The 18,920-nt window shown below is 43.7% G+C and overlaps 2 long non-coding RNA genes across 37 annotated transcripts in view; one reads left to right on the forward strand and one right to left on the reverse strand.

Annotated features, from left to right (window-relative positions):
* LOC101748323 overlaps positions 1-18,920 on the forward strand; it is a 116,402-nt gene that overhangs the window by 71,478 nt on the left and 26,004 nt on the right. For 29 of the 35 annotated variants that reach the window (XR_005839367.1, XR_005839370.1, XR_005839364.1 and 26 more), the window contains 4 exons: positions 1,544-5,382; positions 5,600-5,728; positions 16,358-16,518; positions 16,740-16,834. This is a non-coding gene — a long non-coding RNA (uncharacterized LOC101748323). Of the gene's footprint in view, positions 1-1,543; positions 5,383-5,599; positions 5,729-6,804; positions 6,896-10,933; positions 11,916-16,357; positions 16,519-16,739; positions 16,835-18,920 lie in introns of all 35 variants that reach the window. The other 6 variants (XR_005839353.2, XR_005839348.2, XR_005839341.2 and 3 more) reach the window with 6 other exon arrangements.
* The window catches only part of LOC101748408, a 64,143-nt gene that overhangs the window by 9,140 nt on the left and 36,083 nt on the right, over positions 1-18,920 (reverse strand). Inside the window, exon 4 of one of the 2 annotated variants that reach the window (XR_005839373.2) lies at positions 5,726-7,063. The exons of the other annotated variant lie outside the window; for it this stretch is intronic. This is a non-coding gene — a long non-coding RNA (uncharacterized LOC101748408). Of the gene's footprint in view, positions 1-5,725; positions 7,064-18,920 lie in introns of those variants that run through there. 2 annotated transcript variants of the gene reach the window in all.

Here is an 18,920-nt window from a genome sequence, read left to right on the forward strand (position 1 = left end):
AAAATCTTAGAGCCCTGTTCCCTCAAACTGAAGAGCTAATTAATGTCTCCAGACTGTATGAGGCTTTCAGCCTAAGCTGTAAAAGTGGCAAATGCACAGACATCTCTGTTTCTTTGAATAAGATGGGCAAAGCCTCTCTCAGCATCGTCTCAGGACTGCTGAGCCTTTGTTGTTTATTCCTCACGTAGTTTTGTATGGAATCATAGAATCATTAAGGTTGGAAAAGACCATAAAGATAATCTAGTTCAACCCATCACCACCATACCACTAAACTGTGAAATACGAACCTGGGAACCATAGTATCAGGATAGGACACAGAATTTATCTCTTTCTCTCCCAGCCTCACCTTTTTCCTTTCTCCTTACCAATTCCCAACAAGAATGGGCCATCTAATGTAGTTAGCTCTCAGCCAGGTTAGACCCCATCACCTAGAAGCAGAAGATGGCTTCCCTTAATGGTATGGTTCCCTCCAACCTGCCTGGGTCTATGAAGGCTGGGATGGTGCAGCACAGTCATGCTCTCCTTATGTGCCATTATTTGCTGGATGTGGCTGAGGTAGTTTTCCTGGGTCTTGATTTCTGGCTGCTGAGCCTCCTGGTGCTCTCAGCAATGCAGTTTATTTGCCTTGGGGTGGATGGGGAGGTCTCCCTCCGAGCTGTGAAATCATCTTCTGTGGCCCTGGTGAGGTCAGAACTTGAAATACACATGGAGAAAGCAAGGAAATGGTAGTGTGGAAACTGAGTGTATGGGGTTATTAGTAAATGTTGGGACAGGATCCAAAAGGGGTTACATTTTGCTACCCTACGTGCTTGTAGCACTAAACACTAATTTTATAATGAGAGAAAGAAGAGAGGGGAAAAAAAAAACGACAACTAGCAAGTGACCTAATCAGCTATTAAAATATTTCCAAGCAGTGAAATTAATACAATTCCCAACTCATAACTTATTTGTCTCTGTACAAAATTAACATAGATAAATAAATTAAAAAAAAATAACCTCACCCAAACTGCTTCATAATAAAATGTGATCATAGCAATAATAAGATGCTTCAGTGCATGAATTTAGTTGCATTAATTCACCCCTGGTGTAATTGACAGCTCTCAGCCTTCAGCTTTCTGCTGAACAGCCTACTGCGGCTGAATTATTATACCTGGCACTTCAGACTCTTCCACATCTCATTGCCTAATTGTCTTCTCTTCTAGTCGGTGAGTGTTAAACTCAGACATTAAAGGATCTCTGCCAATTACCTGAAGCTCAACATTTGATCTGCCTGAAAATCTCAGCCATCCAGGGGGGACGGCTCCTCCGCCTGCATCCTGAGCACTGCTCTGTCCTTGCTTGGAGTGGTGTAAAGCAAGAGTAACCCTACTCCTGGTTGTAAGGGCATAAACACAGGGGAAAATTGAGGGAGTTCAGGGAATAAATCCGTTCCCCTTATCCTTTCAACATTAGTGCTAGCACTAATACAGTAGCAGCTGCTAATTAAACAGGATTTATAGAAAAATGTATTGCTCTCTTTGTTTTCTCTCTGCTGGTTTTACAGGTGCCATTTGACCATCGCTTCTGCGCAATACCTTGTAAAAGCAGCAGCTTTTCTGGGATTACCTCCCCATTGCATTGCTTCTCGTGCCTGCAGCTCACCGATGTGTTTCAGTCTGCGGTCACTGCAAAGCCTGCGTAGCGCAGTGGTGCTTTGGAGACTCTTGTTTGCAAACCAATCAGTTAAATTAAGAAGCTTGATTCTCAGTGCTGTGTGATGACATCTCCAATTTAGCTGGTGCCCCAGTGAGGAAGTAAACAAACAATAAAAGTGTCACTATTCCTTCTAGTTCCATTAGACAAACAAGAAGTTTATTCAGCGTTTTGGCAAATGAAAATTTAAGCAAACTGTCAAGGGAGACATTTTCCACATCAAATGTTTTCTGAGAGGGGATTATAACAAGAAAGAGCTATCACCCACCATGTCATTATAAACAAAGGCTCCTGTGAACCCCTTTTATTAAAGATTAGCAGCACTGATTACAGACATGCCAGGCTGAGCCAAAGGCAAATTAGAATATCTTTTGCCATGGGATAACTTATGCTACCTTCTTGTGCACTGAGATGATTGCAAACTCCCGAGAGCAGAAAACCTTCACCTACAGCCATCCATTCTCTCCTGTTTAGAAGCAGCCTGGCGATCTGTCTAGACTTATTTGCTGCCAGAGACCAACACTTCATTCCACCTCCTGCCGTACAGTTCCAGGTGAGATCAGTCAGTCATGCAATTGGGAATCCCAGATTTTGGGCATTTCTCATGGATAACCCTTAAGGCTACTTCAGAAAGCGTTTCCAAGCCAAGCGTTAATGAGCTCTGTTCCAGTGGGGACAGACTGGGAAGCTAATGTGATGCTTAGCAAGCCATGTAAATTCAGCCTTTAGTTCCATGTGGTATCCATGGGCTTGGTGCAGACTTGGAGACCCAAGAGACTGGTTGCAAAGGCTGGTAAACATCCAATTCCTACTCTTGCCTGTAATTCTTATGGCCCCCTTGCAGTCCTGCTGGATTACTCTCCAACCCATGCTCATCTCATCTGCTGACTCCTCCTGCCTCAGAGCCCATCAGACCTCCAGCTTCAGACCTGTGTGCATTCTTACAACAGGCGGACGCTGCTGAGTTGGCCTCCAGGCCCCTGGACACATCCTGACCCCAGGACACTGCACTAACAGGCCAGTACTTCTGTCCCACCTTGGTATGCAGGAAGCTGTTCTCCCAGACATGGTGTTTGGAGTGAGCCTTTTTTTTTTTTTTTTTTGCTAAAAAAAGCTCACCAGGGAATGAGCCCTGCCACTTGCACAGTCACAGCATCAGTCTTTGTTTATGTACTGAACTGATGAGCAATTAACTTGGAGAAGATACATTATATGCGGAGCACAAGCCTCTTAATGTGCTTTCTATTAAGGCTGCCTAACACTTCCTATTATTAGACCCCACTTTCTGTCACTTACAACTTTCCCAAATTCTAACCATTTAGGCTGAAATCTTGCCTCCTGAGTGTTGCCTCAGGCTGGCCTGATCATATTTTGTGAGGAAAGTTTATATATGCCTTAGGGAAATCCCCAGGATGGTTGTGCAATCTGTGCTAATGGCTCTGAATGACACTCAGTGAGAAGGGACATGGGAGAGCCCATAGACAAAACTAATGCAAACAAGGCCATGTAATTAGGCTGAGATGGAGCTAAGCTGAAGGCAGAGAGGTCTTGTAGAGGGGCCTCTATGATTTCCCACTGCATGCTCTTTGTTCATAATAACTGGAAGAGTGATCCTTCATTGCCTGGTCATGCCTGGTTACATTTTCCTGGACGCAAATTACAATACAGCTTGTCTGACCTCGGTGTCATCATCCCCAGCAAATTGCAGCTGGTTCTCACGTTGTTATTATGGAGCGCACACAGCCATCCAGGGGAGTTATTCTCCCTCTGCTTTCCATCACGTGCACTTTCTCCTGCTCCTGAAATGGCCGAATGCTTTCATAATCGTGTGACTGGGGAAGCACCGTGGGTTAAAGCAACAAAAGGTGTGAGGCTTATAGGAAAAGTGCAAAGGATGGGGCTCTGAATCTCAGACTTAAGGGCCATGGGTAATGCTGAGCAGCAGAAAAATTTGGTAGTGATTTTGTTCATACTTAGTGAGAGCAGCGGTGAGGCAAGAGGTTATAGTGAGCTCCCAGCCACCACAGCTTGAATACTTGCTGCGAAATGTAGAGCAGAATGATCCCCATTGAGCTGCCTTGTCTCCATGTCTTACCCTTCCAGAGATATCTGGAGGGGGGGACCTCTTCCTTCAGACAGCAGTCTATGGGTTGTCTCTGATGGCTTAGTTTCATCAGGTTTCCATTGCGCTCCAGCATAGATGCTCGCACAAGCTGTGACCCCATTCCCAGAGGTCTCCCTACAGTCTTATTATCTGCGGTCCCAGTCCTGGAAATGGACAAGCTTATAAAGCAGTAAATCCCAGGGCGTCCCCTGTCACTGTGGGAAGAGCTCCCTGCACAGAGGGTGAGGGCAGAGAAAGCCACGGTGCTTTAAACAAATATGAAGTCAGATGCACTGGGGGGAAAAAAAACAAAAAAGCTAAACTATGCCTGCAGAGAGTTGGTACAGCAGCATCTCTGTTCCCTATGTATGGCACAGCCTGTTAATGCCTCCCATATTGGTCTCATCCCTCCCCCAAACAAGACGAGAAGCAAACCCATTATCTGAAGGGCATTTGTCTAAAACTCCCCTTTTGTGCTTGGCTATCTAGGGCCTGCAGCTGTCACTTCCCATTCTTCCTGTAATTGCTCCCACTACAGCTAATAATGCATTTATCAAGAGGGCTTTATTTATTTATTTATTTTTCTATCTCCCTTTATTATTATTATTATTATTATGTAGGTATAAAATAGGTCTTTCCCCACTGCTCCAGCAGAAAAATAGTATAATGAAAAGCAGTGGCTGCCGTGCTCTCCTGCCTCAGACTGTTGGTTTCTCAATATATTGATCCCCCAGAGTAGCCTCTGCAATGTCAGGTTTTCACCTAACTGTTTCACCCCTTCCCATGATAGCTCCTAAAATGAAGCTCTCACAATTGGACAAAAAGCAATCCAAAAAGCAATTTGTTTTGCCAATAATTTGGTTTCTCCAAAGACATGGTAGAAAGTATTTGTGCATTGCAAGGAGTGAGGAGTCAGCCTTCCCCAGAGGTTTCCTGCAGTGGAGCTGGGATCAAAGGGCCTTGAATCCCCAGCCCAGGGCTGCCACGGTGGCTGTAGGTTCATGGTGTGGCTTCTCAGGGCAAGAGGGACTTGGACATCTTAAAGAGAGCAGCTGTTGAGATGTGGCTCTGCAGGATCAACTTGGACAACATTCATCATTCCTACCTCTCTTTCCTCTTCTATCTACCAGGCATTTCTGGATGATAAGCTTTGGAAATACTTCTTTCTGGTGGTACACCAAGTCCATGTGCACGTTATGGAAGAGCTGTTGAGATTTTCACTTTATCAATCAAGCATGCTGTTTTATTTAATTAACTTCTTTCCTAGTCAATTTGTAGCTATCTTTTACTGCGTGTTGTAGGAGTGATGGGAAAGGAGCTAAGTCACTCACTGAACCTACGTGTTCTCCAGTGCTTTTTATCTCTCTCATTTAAATCAACAGAACCTGTCTGCCAAAAGAAGAAACTTAGCTGTCTCCCATTTCTGTCTGTGGTCTGTCTCCTTGAAGACCATGAGGTACTTCATACATTCCTCAGCTTTTGCCTGCTATTTGTGAATTAATGGGGTGAAGCGATTTCCCTGAACTTATCAGAAAATCTATGTAAGACAGAGAAGAGGAATGGGATCTGGTCCATCAGGTTTACAGGTATGGGGTCTTGGCTCACTGGGACACTTCTCATGGTCGGGCACTGGGACAGGCTGCCCAGGGGGGTGTGGGAGTTTCCATCCCTGGAGTTGTTCAAGAAATATGGAGATGTGGTATGTAAAGGCATGGTTTAGTAGGAAATATTGGTAGTCACTGTATGGTTGGACTGGATAATCTTAGAGGTCTTTTCCATGATTCTATGATTCTATGAATTCAGGTGCTGACCGGAACAAACAAGTGGTCCAGACCCTGAATGCTTTAATATCCATCTCTTAAGAAAGAGGTCTTCTCCCCACTATCCCATGAAGGCAATGATCATTGCTCAGAAATTCAGCCTTTCGTCCTGGTGAGTCTCATCCACGTTGTGCAGCAGAGATGCCACTTGCTTGTCCTACGTTTGTGTAATGCAGTGTCTCATCTGTCCAAGGGGAAAGCAAAAAGCAGAGACATAAGCTAAAGTTGTGTGTTTGCTGTATGGCTAAATGGCTGTGGAGTGTACAATTTGTAATGGCTGGAAAGCATGTCTTTACTGATGTAACAGCAAGTACCTGGCTCGCTAAAAAGGAAGGATGATGGTTTCCCTGTGCACTGTGTTGTTTGATTATATCTTCCCTCTCTCCAAGCGTAGACAACGCTGTTGTATTTGTTGGTGTTGATTTGAGTCAGTTTAATTTGTCTGCTCTCCCTGCAGCCACCACAGTCTTGTAACGCTAACTCTTGGATAATTTTAAAAGAAAAATATATACTTTTGACTATTCTAAGTTTTGTAAAATCCCACTGGAAAGAGAAATTTAATGTGAAACTTATTTCCCCTTCATAGTAAAGGTCGAGGGTTTCACTGTCTTTTCTGTTAAACTGCAGGAATGGATCAGCCAAGTAATTTTACTGCTTTGTGCATGTTGATGAATGGGTTCAACTCTAAGATACCTGAAGAGTTACCCTTAGAGTAGAAAAAAAAAAGATCTAAGTTTAGAAATACATTCAGATGCTTTAGGGGGGAATAATAAGCTTCTCAAAATGTTTTGTTTCTGATTTAGTGGAACATTACGTTTAAACCACAATGAATTGTGAATAGAATTCCAATAAATTCAAAGCAACAATTTGCCCTGACAGTCCTTGTTTTATGAAAGCAATGGATGACATCTTTAATATAGACTCTATGACTGAGACTCTTGAGAGGCAAAAAGTTTACATACGTGAAGGGTTAAGCAAAGACTTTTGTCACACCCCACCAGCATTCCTGGTGTGTGGTGATGCTGCAGGTACCATAGACTGTGTGTTTAAGCAAGGAGTTAAATCCAGGCTCTCTCTGGGTGAATACTGCTATCTTGAGGGACGGTTTGTAAGCAGAAATCGTCGTTTAAGCTGACAAAAGGAAGGAAATCCTTATGCCCTGTTTTGCTCTGATGCTTCTCACTCCAGGTTTGAAAGGGAACCCGTCGGGGCAGGATGAGCTCTTGAGGCTTCCATGGATGCACAACGCAGGCAGGGTTTTATGAGTCCCACTACTCAGGTACTGAGTGAGAGAGGACGTGTTCAGAGTGGTTTGTGGAATGCTGAAGTTGACAGATCCATTGTGGACCTGATGCTGAAGAACCTCCCGCATGAGGAGTTTGCAATCAGACAGCTCTCCGTCTCATCTTTATTCAGTTACTTTATTTTCAGGAGCAGCAGTTTCACTCTGAAGTGTAACAAAGCAAAAGAAGTGCTTAATCAGAAGCCTTTTGTCACAGGCCATTTAGATCCTAAAAGACAGATTACAGGGAGAGCAATCCTTAAAACCAGAACAAAACAGAGATCTCTAATTGCCCAGGATCCATTTGTGCAGTTGGTGATGTGCTGCTGAGCTGCCTTTCTCAATCAGGATGGGTCTATTGCCTCCCTTTTTGCCTCATTTTCTACAGCTGTAAAGCAGATAATCTCTCACTTGCCTTTGCATCTACCCCAACTCAGGCTGTGTCTCTTTCACACACTGGGTGAAGTGTGATCACAGCTAAGCGATGGCCATTAAACCCTATAAAATTAGGATTAGCAAGGATGACTTCCCACATTAGATCAATTTAAGTTATTGGCTGGTAGAAGGAAAGTGTGATTCTTTCCTCTGTTAGCTGGAGCATGGCTTTCTTGTGACAGCATGGGGTATGATTGTAGTTCTCCCCTTAAAGTCATCAATTCTGCTTTCTACCTCTATTGCACCCGCTGCCTTCAAGACTGAGCTTTTCCTTTCAGCTTAGGCTGGGATCATCTAGCTGCAGTTAATGCACAGAAAGGCATCAGGGAGGTCTTGTGGAAGGCAGTCCTTCGTCAAAAAGTTGTACAAATAACAGGGCAGACTAAGGCAGGTTTTGCTGAGAAATGTTATGGCAGCAGCACAAAGGTTTTCTGCATTTATGTTTAGAGGGAACTGAGGGCTGATGATGAGTCCCGGTGGTGTGTGGCTGAGCACAGGTTGAAGAATCACATCCCTTTGACATGCTCTTGCCCCTTTGGCCCTGGGAGAGCCTTCCTGCCCCAGACCACATTCACTCCTATTTTTCTTAGATTCACAAGATCCTCAATGATAAACACCACCCCGCAGGTGACCTGTTCTGGTCCAAAGCAAATCAGGTCCCCACCAAAGCCGGTGCAGACATTGCATTCCAGGTTAGGCATTTAAACACCTCATGAAAAGTCAGCACCTTGCATCCTGGACTCGATCCTACCAGGTCTCCAGTTCCTCACATCAGCTTTAGTTTAGTGCATTTAATAGGCTGTGGAAGGGGCAGCAGCACTGAATTTAACTCCAAATGGCATCACTGGTAGCTGTTTGGGGAGGAGGGTGGCATACAGCGGCCGATGCTGGAGAACAAGGTGTATTTTCCCATCCATGGCTGCTACTTAATACAAATCTAATTAAATAGTAATTGCATGCTGAGAAAAAAAAATAATAATAAAAAAATACCTGTATAAGATTAAGAAGATATTCACTGAACTTTCCTAGCCAGGCCAAGCTTCTACATACCTATTACAAGGCTGTTAAACCTCACTAAATGTGTTTGCAATAACTACTCGCTGTTTCATTATGGAGCAATAACTCTCCTTATTGAGTCTAAATTAAATCCTTATTTGAGACACTTCATTTAAGGCGTTATTGGGAAACCCACCTTGGAAGAAGCAGAACCAACCTTTGCTTTATAGCTTACAAGATTATATTATACACATATGTATAAATGTCTAATTTCAGGGCATTACACCTCAATGGCTGCAGCTCACAGCTATAGTCTCCAGAGTCAGACTTAAGGCATAGAATGGAGCTTTTCATCACACTGAGACCTCCAGAACTTCTCTGGCTCTCTCCTTTCCCACTGATACCCCTTTTCTTTGCAGCTGTTGCTGTGTGGGGAACCAGCATCCCTCTCAAACTTCCTTTTACAAAGGCTTCCAGCCCTGAACTCTGGAGGTCTCCCCAGGTGTGTTTAATTGCCATGCTTAGGCTGAGATGAGTTAATAACTTTCTGAAAGTTGGCATGAAATCTGTACAAACACCTTGTTCCATTGTGAAGGGGTAGAGGGAAAGAATAAAAGAGTTGATTTGCAGATTGGAGTATGATCATGCAGGACCCTTCTGGTAGCCCACGATGATGTGCTTGGTTCAGCTAGGAGGCAAAAGACCAATTTTGTGCTTCATGACCAATAGAAGTTACGGCAAAGGTCTTTGCTCAGGAGCTATAGTGCCACCTCCCATATGTCATGCGCCTATAAAAGTCGAGACCGTGATTCAGGATTTAAAAAATATCAATAATATTGATCAGCTCTGACTGGGAGCATTTACTGGTAGAACTCAGAGAGCTTTCTAGAGTGGTAGCTCTCTCCTCCTTTACAGCTGAGGCAATTGAAATGCCATTTCTAAGCTGCAATAGAGTGAGTGGTGGAGGAGTGATGATAGCTACCTCTGCTAAATCCTAGCTCAGTCCTCTTTGCTTGTTAAAGAAAAAGAGACACCTTGTAGTGAATGTTTTCAACAACAATCCTTTGAAAACTCAGCATCCAGCAATGAAACTGTGTATGCAGAAATCACAATGGAAAGGGATGGGCTGGCTCAAAAGATAACAGAATATTTTTAGATCCTTAGTGCTTTTAGACCACTGGTCAAGGCTAGTGATGGCCTAATGCCTGTTCAGCTGCCCCTTGAAACAAGACTGATCCATTTCATCTATCACCATTGCCAAGGGCACTACTTGCTCCCCTGGTTTAACTCCCTGGCACTTTGAGGCAAAGCAACTCAGGGGTTGAGGAACCACAGAGGAACACAGTCTCTGTTCTTCCCTAGAAATGCTCTGGTGAAGAAACATGCGGGAAAGCCAACAGGCCTGGGGCTTCTGCAAGCTCATAGTGCAGGGCACATGCCTTTTGATAAGGAAATTTTATTTCTAAAACAAAGCATTTCCAGAAGGAAGGGGTGAAATCTCTTCCATTCTCTGCCCCTTCCTCCCATTGAGGTAATCCATACTGCTAAGAGACCGCCCTAATAAACACAACCCATCTGGATCCTTTAGAGCTGGAGACATTCACATCCTTGTCAGACTCTAGACTCAGCATCTTGGGTCTATTTCTAACACAAAGCAGAGAATTTTGCCTAAAAGCTATTGCTGGTTCTGGGAGAGGAAACACATTTTGAATCTTGACAGTCCTGGGGCTGGGCTAACATCATTATACCAGTGTTTTGTCCTCCCAAAGTCCTTTTAAACTCAAGAGTCTGTGTTTATACAGTTCTTAGCCCAAAGGGGGCTCATTCTGTGTTAGCCCTTTGGCACTGCAGCAATAAATAGGATTAATAACTGGAGTCAGCAGGGCTCAGTACCCGTTAGAATTTCCCATGGACTATCCAGAAGGTGCTGTTCCTACAAGCATCTTGGCAGTGAATTATTTATGGGCAGCATAAGGATCGTAGTGCTTGCCAGTTTATTAGATTTATAACTAGCTGTGTTAGGTCCATTGTGTGTGTGTATGTGCATGTACGAGCATGTACTCGTTCAGCTGTTTCTTTCCAGTCCCCTGCTAGTTAGGGAAGATCTGCTCACACACATTTCCAATGTAAACACATCACTTTGTGACTCGGATGTGAGAAAATCCAGGAGAGGCATAGGATTGTTACACAGGAAGGAAAAGCTTGTTTAGGTGCCTTAACTACAGATGCAAACATTCATCCAAGCACAGGTTGAAAAACTGAGACCCAAGATTATTTGAAGGGTGAGAAAGTTTGGTTTTCTTCTGAGTTTCACAGCTTCTTAGAGCTCTGCTTGTGAGGGTATTATATGGGGACATGAACTTGAACCTCCTTTTATGGCAGAGGTGTCATTTTGATGCCCAAGGAACTCCAGATGGGCAGTCTGCTGGTTGGGTATCTTGAAGGAGTTTAAACACAATTCTCTCTTCAAACTCACGGAGAGGAGCACTTGCCTTCCAGCTAATGCCTGCCATTCCAGTTCCAACAGAACTCAGAGTAGATGTTATTAACAGCTCATCTTTTCCTGTTCTCTCTGATACATCTGTGCTATGATGTCGCCAACAGAGTCATCACTGCACCTGAAGGTGCTGGCCTAGAGCCATGAAACTCTGCAACACCTCCTTCTGAAGAAACACAGGTGACTGTGCTGCTATCAACAGAGGTGACAGGAGCAAAGACCTTTCTTCATGCAAATGATCGAAGCAAGGAAGCAAAACTTCTTACAGCTGAAGAAGAACTGGCTGAAAGCAGAATGTTTCTCAAAGTTTTCTGTGAGTCCACATAAACTCTGCTGTAGAGAGAACCCCATTGAGCTGTTCAGTAAATTGGATGGTTTAAATAATATATGGACTGTCTTTCTGGATTCTTGAGAACTGCTGTGAGAAGCATTGACTTGTTCAGCCTGCAACAGTCTTCTTTCTTTTGCTTTAAAAAGTTAACTTCACTAGGCATCAAAATCTCACATCTGACTTTGGAATCTGCTTCTGGTGAGACCTGAGCTGGCTGGTGTGCATTTCACAGCTCTGTTTTTGTGCTGTCTTGCTTGAGTTCCCAGATGCACTTTTTCTAAAGGTTATTTAAAAAATCTCACGGCAGAAAAAGGAAAAAGGCGCTTTCCCTGCAAAAATGACCCGGTCCACCAATTTCTTATTCCTGACCAAGTTCAGATACCTACCTCCAGCCAGTGGACTCCTACATTTATTGCTATTTAGACTAAAGTTGTGTATAAAGTCTGATGATCAACAGCTCATTGGACCATATTCTTATGTCTTCCTTCCATGACTCCATCCATCTCTAACTGCCGGAAGATGCTTTCAGAGGATTGATCCATAGTACCATCCTAAAGTCTAGCGGGATGTGTCCAAGATCAGGACAAAAATGTTTTTAGGGGCACTGTCTTCTTCATTTTTTACTCCCCAAGATTACCTCAGTGAGCTCTATGCCTTTAAGCCCTATCTCTGTAGCTGAACCAGGGGTGAATAATGACAGTGAAACTACAGCATCCGAGACATCATGGAAGAAGAGCTGCCCATGCAAGGATTCAAAGGTAGGGGCCTTGAGCCAGTCAGCATTTCTTTTAGTATCTAAAAACAGTTTAGTCACGCTAAGATCCCTCTACAGTCAATGGGGAGAAATATGCTCTTAGGGTTGTGATTCGTGTGATCTACTTTAGGCATCTACTTTGAAATTGGATGAATTGCACTTCTGGTTCCATTGACTGTGTATTGATGAGATGTCTGTCTACTGTAAGAAAGGAGCTTTGGGTGACTAGCTTTGACTTAGAGGCCTGAATTTAATGAGATTAATCCACCTTGTATCTCTATATGTATACCAGTTCTCTCTTATTGCCATATAGACGTGGCAGACCTGACAAGGAATGGTAGTGTTTTTTCTTTGGGACTGCAAATAAATCAGAATCAGAAAGTAAATAAATCAGAATCAGAAAGTATTCAAAAAGAGCAGCAATATTAGGTAGGGATAACTTGTACCAGAAGCCCGGTAGAGAATAGTATTTGATTCTCCTCAACAAATTTGCAGGAATCAAGGGATCTAGGGTGATTTTGTGCCTAAAAATAAATATATCTTGGTGAAGTGAGCTTTCCCGGAGTCTTTTGGCAATTTGTCACAGAAAGGAACAAGGTCCTCCCTCCCCTACTGAGATATTCTTCCTTGAAAGCTTTGGACAATTACTGCATTTTACCTCTTCCACCGCAGCATGGATGCTTTCTTCTTTGTAACAGTTTGTCTATGAGCATTTTAGCTTCAGCTTAATAAGAGAGGATTGATGCTTGCACTCTATAGAGAGGTTGTACAGGGCAACGTTTCTGCTTGTTGTAGTAAGAACATTATTGAAAAAGACACCTCAGGCATGTGAATGGGGGAATAATAATAAAAAGCAACATGTTTTCTTCCTCTACTAGAAAACTAAACTAAATAAGAAACAATGATTCCCCATTCACCCCCCCCGCCCCCCCCAAAAAAAAACAAAAAGGCAATCCACATCCCAAAAACAAAAGCAGGCACTAAGAGAGGCTAACAAATCTTGATGATGTAAAATGATTGTCACTATGAAAATGGAAATCCTACCAAAACAAAATGATAACACATTGTGTGCAACCCTCCCGCTGGGAATAAAAGGAAAATCTCACCTATTTGCCTCACAGCCCTGGCAAAAGTGACTTGGCTTCAACCAAGATCTACAAAAAAGTGCCTTCATCCACTTCTTTCTTTCAAGTACCCACCTCCGCAGAAGATCCTTCGAGAAAGGCTGTACAATAACCAAGAAGTAAATTTCAAAGAACGCTGTCACAGAACTATTTCTCTTATCGTAACATGGCTGCATTGCAACTGCACACCAAAGACCACTTCGGGAGCCTAACATCAAGAGAGCATTCCCTTACAGGACCATGTTTATGCCACCCATATACCATGAGTTTTCTTCCCAACAGTTTGAACTCGCACTGGTGCTTCTTTAGGCTCATACTCCCACCTCCCTCCTTTCAAATTGAACCTCCAGTAAGGTCTCTCTTGTTGTCCTCTATAAGTGTCTTTACGAAATGAAAACTGGTATCAACAACCTGTCTATTCATTCATTACATATCAGTGGTGGGAAATCCAGGACAGAACATGTGAGCTTTTCTCCGTTGAATGGATGGACTTGGGCTTGGCTTTGCTCCCTCAGAGGTCAGTAGAAATTATCATGCTATGGATGGAAAGAGCAATAGCTTCAGGCCATGTCAACACAGATAGCCTTTCTGGAACTCTGAACAGCATCCCAAGCCTCTTTGTGTCAACACAGAAAAGCCTCAAAACTGAAGATTGTTGATTGTGTCCCTGAAAATTGTGATTCTGTACTCAGGAGTTGTTTTTCTGTCTGGTACTTTGAAGACAGAAAAGGTAGCCAGGTTCCATGTCAGGAACACAAGAGTCCCTCAGTCATTCTTCTCTCATGCAGAAGTCACTTCTGGATGAAATCCACCTGTTTTGCTTCTCCCTGTCACTATGTTCACCTGTTCTCAGATTGGCCTCAGTGTGCAGGGCCGTGAAAGGCAGGGAGTAAAAATGTGCTCAACAGCAGCTTTATACCAGAAGAATCCCATGTTGTGCTGCAAAAGCATAGGGACTGCCTTTTAGTGACTTGCTTCTTTGCACCTATTTTTTGCATTTGATTCCTTCTACTTTGAAAAATACCAGCAGCAAAATACGCCAGGTCTGACTGCATAGTGAAATGAGTGGATGGCTGCAGAGATGGATTGCTAGTGCCAGAAAATTGCCTGATAACGTGGGTAACTACCAGATAAGATGGAAGGCTTGGACACAGATCTGTGGATCTCAGATGCAGAAGTTCAGCTCTTTCATTTCAAGGCATGCCTGTGTAGATGAACCCAGTCAAAAAGAGGTTGTATTTCCAAAAGGACCTTTGTGAGTGTGACTTCTTCTGCCTACATGAATTACTTTGCATCAGTCAGCTTTGATCTTCTAAACCACTCCTCAAGGCAATGGACAACTCCCTTTAAGGTTTTTCTGCGGATTATTAAATGTAATGTACCTATAATTTCAATATCACATCCTGCTCAGAACTCATTAGAGCTCAAAACTGGCATAAGTAGCAGTGAAATCCTTGTTCTCATCTTAAAACAGCCAGAAGAATTAAATGATGTAGATGTAAGCTTAGCTTCTAGCATAGCAAAAGTAAACTGTGGAGAACTGGTTACTGGAATGGGAAAGGGACCACAGAGATGTGGAAAGGCATCCATATTTGCTGAAGGACGAGTTGATGTCCAAGGACAGCCTCCCAGGCTTGTTATTCCATTGCCAATCCTCAATGGCTCCATTGTCTTCATGGCATTTTTCCTGACTGATACCTATTGTCATTGACATGAGAATCTGCTCCCTTTACACTTTATGAGAAGCCAGGTAAAATAATTCCACCATGCCTTCCTTTTTATGAAAATGGAGCAAAGCATGGCACACAGACATTCAATCTCCCACCGGAGATAAAGCGCCTTCATTTACTAGCTCAGAAAATCAATACCTGTGATTTGATATGAGCATTTATTTTCACTTAACTCCTTTCTATCACTGAGCCATTGGGGGAGGGCAGGAGAGCTTCATTTATTGCAGCGGGATTTGCAGTGAATGCTACCCAGTCAATTGCATTTCACCGCGTGCACACATTCATCTGTCTTGCTGATATCCGTCTTATGTTTCTCTGTCTTCCCCAGTGGGATCAAGGAAGGGTTGTGTCCAGAGACATGCAAACTATGGTCCAGGGTCTAATAACTTGGATGGTGGCATTGCTGCCCTGCGGCTTTTTTATTATAAGCCGATGTGCGTGACTAGAAGGCAGCTCTCTGAGCTGGCGGAGGGCAGGATAGCTCTTGGGAGCTTGAGGGTTGATTCTGGACCTATGGAGTGTGGTGTCCAGATGAGACTCAAATATTTAACCTAAGGGCAAAGACAGGAAATTCTACATGGGATCTGCACTGGAGAAAGGGAAAAGAGAGAGAAGAGATTCTGAATGAAACCACTTCCTTGCAAGGACAGGGTTGACTGTCAATAACATGCTGGATGCGGCAGCACTTGGCTGAAGAGGGATGCAGAAACTTCATGCCCCATGCAGACAGCCCCCTTCACAATATTCATGGGACTCCTGGTAGTTTTGCAAGCTGTCTGGAGTCAGCTTAGGTACTAAGAAAAATTTCTTCTCAGAAAGAGCAGTGATGCATTGGCACAGGCTGCACAGGGAATTGGTGGAGTCACCTTCCCTGGAGGTGTTCAAGAAGATGTCACACTGAGGGACGTGGTCTATAGCAGTCACAGGCATGGAATGATGGTTGGACTCAATGATCTTATTTCTCTTTCCAACCTTAATGATTCCATGATTCTACCTTCAAATACTGGAAGAGTTCTCCCAGGGGTGCAGTCACATTGCTATGGAAGGATGATAACTAATGTTGGCTGCTGCTCCCAGTGATGGTGTGGAGGCCTGTGGGTGGGTGAAGAAATAAATAATAAACAAAAAGTCAGCTTGTCAGTGTGTGAGGATGAAAATGAAGAGCACTGACCAGTGATGACCTTTTGTTTACATTTCCCTCCGAAAGGGAGAAATAATTGCAGTTTCTATGTGATGTTGCCTTCAAATTACACCCTCTCTCCCTGCTCTATTCAAGACTAGCCAGTGATGACATTAGAGTCTTGAATCAAACTAAATGGTTACTATGGTGTCAGGCTGAAATTATGAATCTCAGAGCCCGCCAGCTTGGAGAGGGAGCAGAGATGGACACATAATTAAAACTGGAGGAGAGAATAGAAGCCACATTGTATGTGAATAGCAGCAAGATTGCACTTCCGAGGAGCAGTTACCAAAAAAAAAAAAAAAGTGCTTAGCAATGCAGCTAAATGCATAATCAGGGACCAGGAACAATGCACTCTGCTGGTATTTCACTGCTGGCTCTAGCTCTGATGGTTTTCCTTTGATTCCTCCAGATCAGAGCCCTCTCCAGCATCACCTTCACAGCGAAAAAGACACAAACCCAACGGCTCAACACTTGCAAGGCAGAGCAGTGCTGCAGCCCCGTGTGCCCTTCGACTCACTCCCTTTCCCTCGGCCAGGCCTCAAGCAGAGCAGTGATTGAAGAGAGGTGGAGGTAGGAGCGGGGTGCTGGGAAGCAGGACGGATCTGGTAATTTCAGCGGTCATTAGTGGAGCTCATCGTGAGTTTGATAGATCTGTGCTGCTTTGTTACAGTTAAGTGGACTGATTGTGGAACACAGAAACGTTTTTAGTGACATGACAGCTAATTTAGTAAGGGGGGAGTGGTGGGAAAAGAACACGCATTATTCCATAATTATATCTTGCTCTGTTCCAGCCCCATGACTGATTCCCCCGAGAACATAACTCTGGTTTCTCTGACACCCTGAACAAGAGCGAGATGTCAGGATCCTTCCTTAGGGCTGCTGCATGGTGAGTCCCAGCCTGCCTGTAGTCTTTTATGTGTTACCCCACTCCTGTACCTGCTGAATGCCAGCACCAGTGCTGTTCTGCCAGCCGTCGCACTGCCTAGACAGCAGGAAGAGGAATCCTTAACACAGTGCAGTAGATTTTGTTCTCACGTTTTCTGTTTCATGTTGGACACTGCTCATTCGTCCACCCTTTCTGGGGAGGTGGGTTTGTCCAAAATGGGTTAGAGGAAGATTTGGGAAGGGAGAGAAATGAGCTATGTCATTTATACCTGGAGCATTCCTGCCAGAGCCCTTCCCCTCCAGGAAACACTGTGAGTTGTTACCAAGGGGCAGAAGTGTACATTCAGTGGGTGATAAAAAGTCAGACTGGGACGTGTCATTAACTAGTCAGAAGTACCCCAGCACATGTTGGTGCTGAAGGTTATCATCTATGTCATTTACCGTGTACAGATGCTGTAAAGAAGATTTATGAACTCACCTTTTAGATAAGAAGTTGGCCTTGTGTAGCAAAATATTTGCATATGTTCGTGGTATCTAGGTCCTGTGGAAGTCAGGACATCAAAACCTTCATGGTGTTACAATAGAGAGGTGTAGAAAAAACACGCAGAAATTGGTTATTTTTTTTTATCAGGAGGCTCAAAATGCCTGAGCTGACTGCCGTCAGGGATGGATCAGCTGAAAGAACAGACAATGTTTCCACCCTCTCCCAGTCCTGACTCCACCTATGCAGATAATTAAAGGCTTGCAGAGCTGGATCCCAATACTGTAGAAGAAAAATATCACATCTTTTTAATTGACCGCCTGTAACATAAAGAGATCTAGGCATGGTTGGTGGGCAGTACAAGAGTTGCCTTCCATCTTTCTTCTTTCAGATCTTTCAGTCTGCATTTCAGAAGAGAGAAGGAAAAATAATTGAAATGCAAAGCAGAGGGGTTGGGAGTTGGCAGGAAAGCCAGAGAGGCGGTCCTGTGAGCTCTGCATTGGGAAAAGTCCTCTAATGCAGCTGCTATAGTGGGCTATTTTTAATGTGCTCTGGCTGTATTTGCACTTTCAATTGCTGTCATTAGGAAAGCAATACCAACTCTTGTAATTATTACGTCAACATGGTTCATTGGAGGTAGCCACCTCCCTGTTTTGAACACCTGCTGGATGCCTTGCCACGTTGTGGAGGTCAGGTGGATCTGCTCCAATGACTAGTCTGGTAGCGTTACTGGGACTTGCACATTCCTCGTGTAACTCCAGCTTTGGATGGAGACCTTTATAGCCCAAGGACTACAGCAATTGAACAAGCCAGACTGAAAACCTCTCCAGGCAAGAGCTGAGGGATGTTTCTTGATCACATGGAACTTCTTTTTGCAAGTCTGACCTTCATGTCAGCCTGTACCTGGCACGGATAATCTCTCCCAAGAGGAATGCTGAACTGAAGGAGATGGGCCTCTGTGTCCTGTGGGAGTCTCCATAAAGAGGGTACTAAGAGAGGTCTGTCTCTGGAAACAAACATAGATCTGTGGTAAGAGTCCCCACTTTTGGGGACAGAGGCAGACCATGGAATGCTGCTTGACCTTCCTTTTTTGATGGATGCAGATCTTCAGAAAGGAAACATCAAACTAGGGGTTGTCTAGGGTTAACAGCTAACGTGAAGACTCCTTGGCAAGCTTAAGAGGTGCAATTTCTTGCAGTTATGGGTTTCATGAGAATTTTAGATTTTTAAAGAAAGGGAGAAAAGCATCTCTCTAGAAAGACATAGGTTAATCCCAACTTGAAGTGGAGGGGATTTTAACTAGTTCTTTCCTATTTCTTCATCAGATTAGAAAAAAAATTTAATAGATTCACTTCTTCTCAATGGTAGCCTATCTAGTTCTTTTCCATCTTCGTGGTCAGATAAAAAGGTTTCAGGCCTCAGTTGCTCCCTTTTACAGCAACCTTTTATTATTAAGAAAAATACTCAGAAAACAGAAATATTTGGCCAACTCTGTTAAGCTTTAATTAAAATTAATATTATACCCTACTGGAGCCAGAAATGTGAAGCATCACATGTAACTGAATATATTTAACCAATTAACTAAGTCAAACAAGGCTGTCTAAAC

This window comes from Gallus gallus, chromosome 12, assembly GCF_016699485.2.
Source record: "Gallus gallus isolate bGalGal1 chromosome 12, bGalGal1.mat.broiler.GRCg7b, whole genome shotgun sequence".
In the NCBI taxonomy this organism is placed as follows: Eukaryota; Metazoa; Chordata; class Aves; order Galliformes; family Phasianidae; genus Gallus; species Gallus gallus.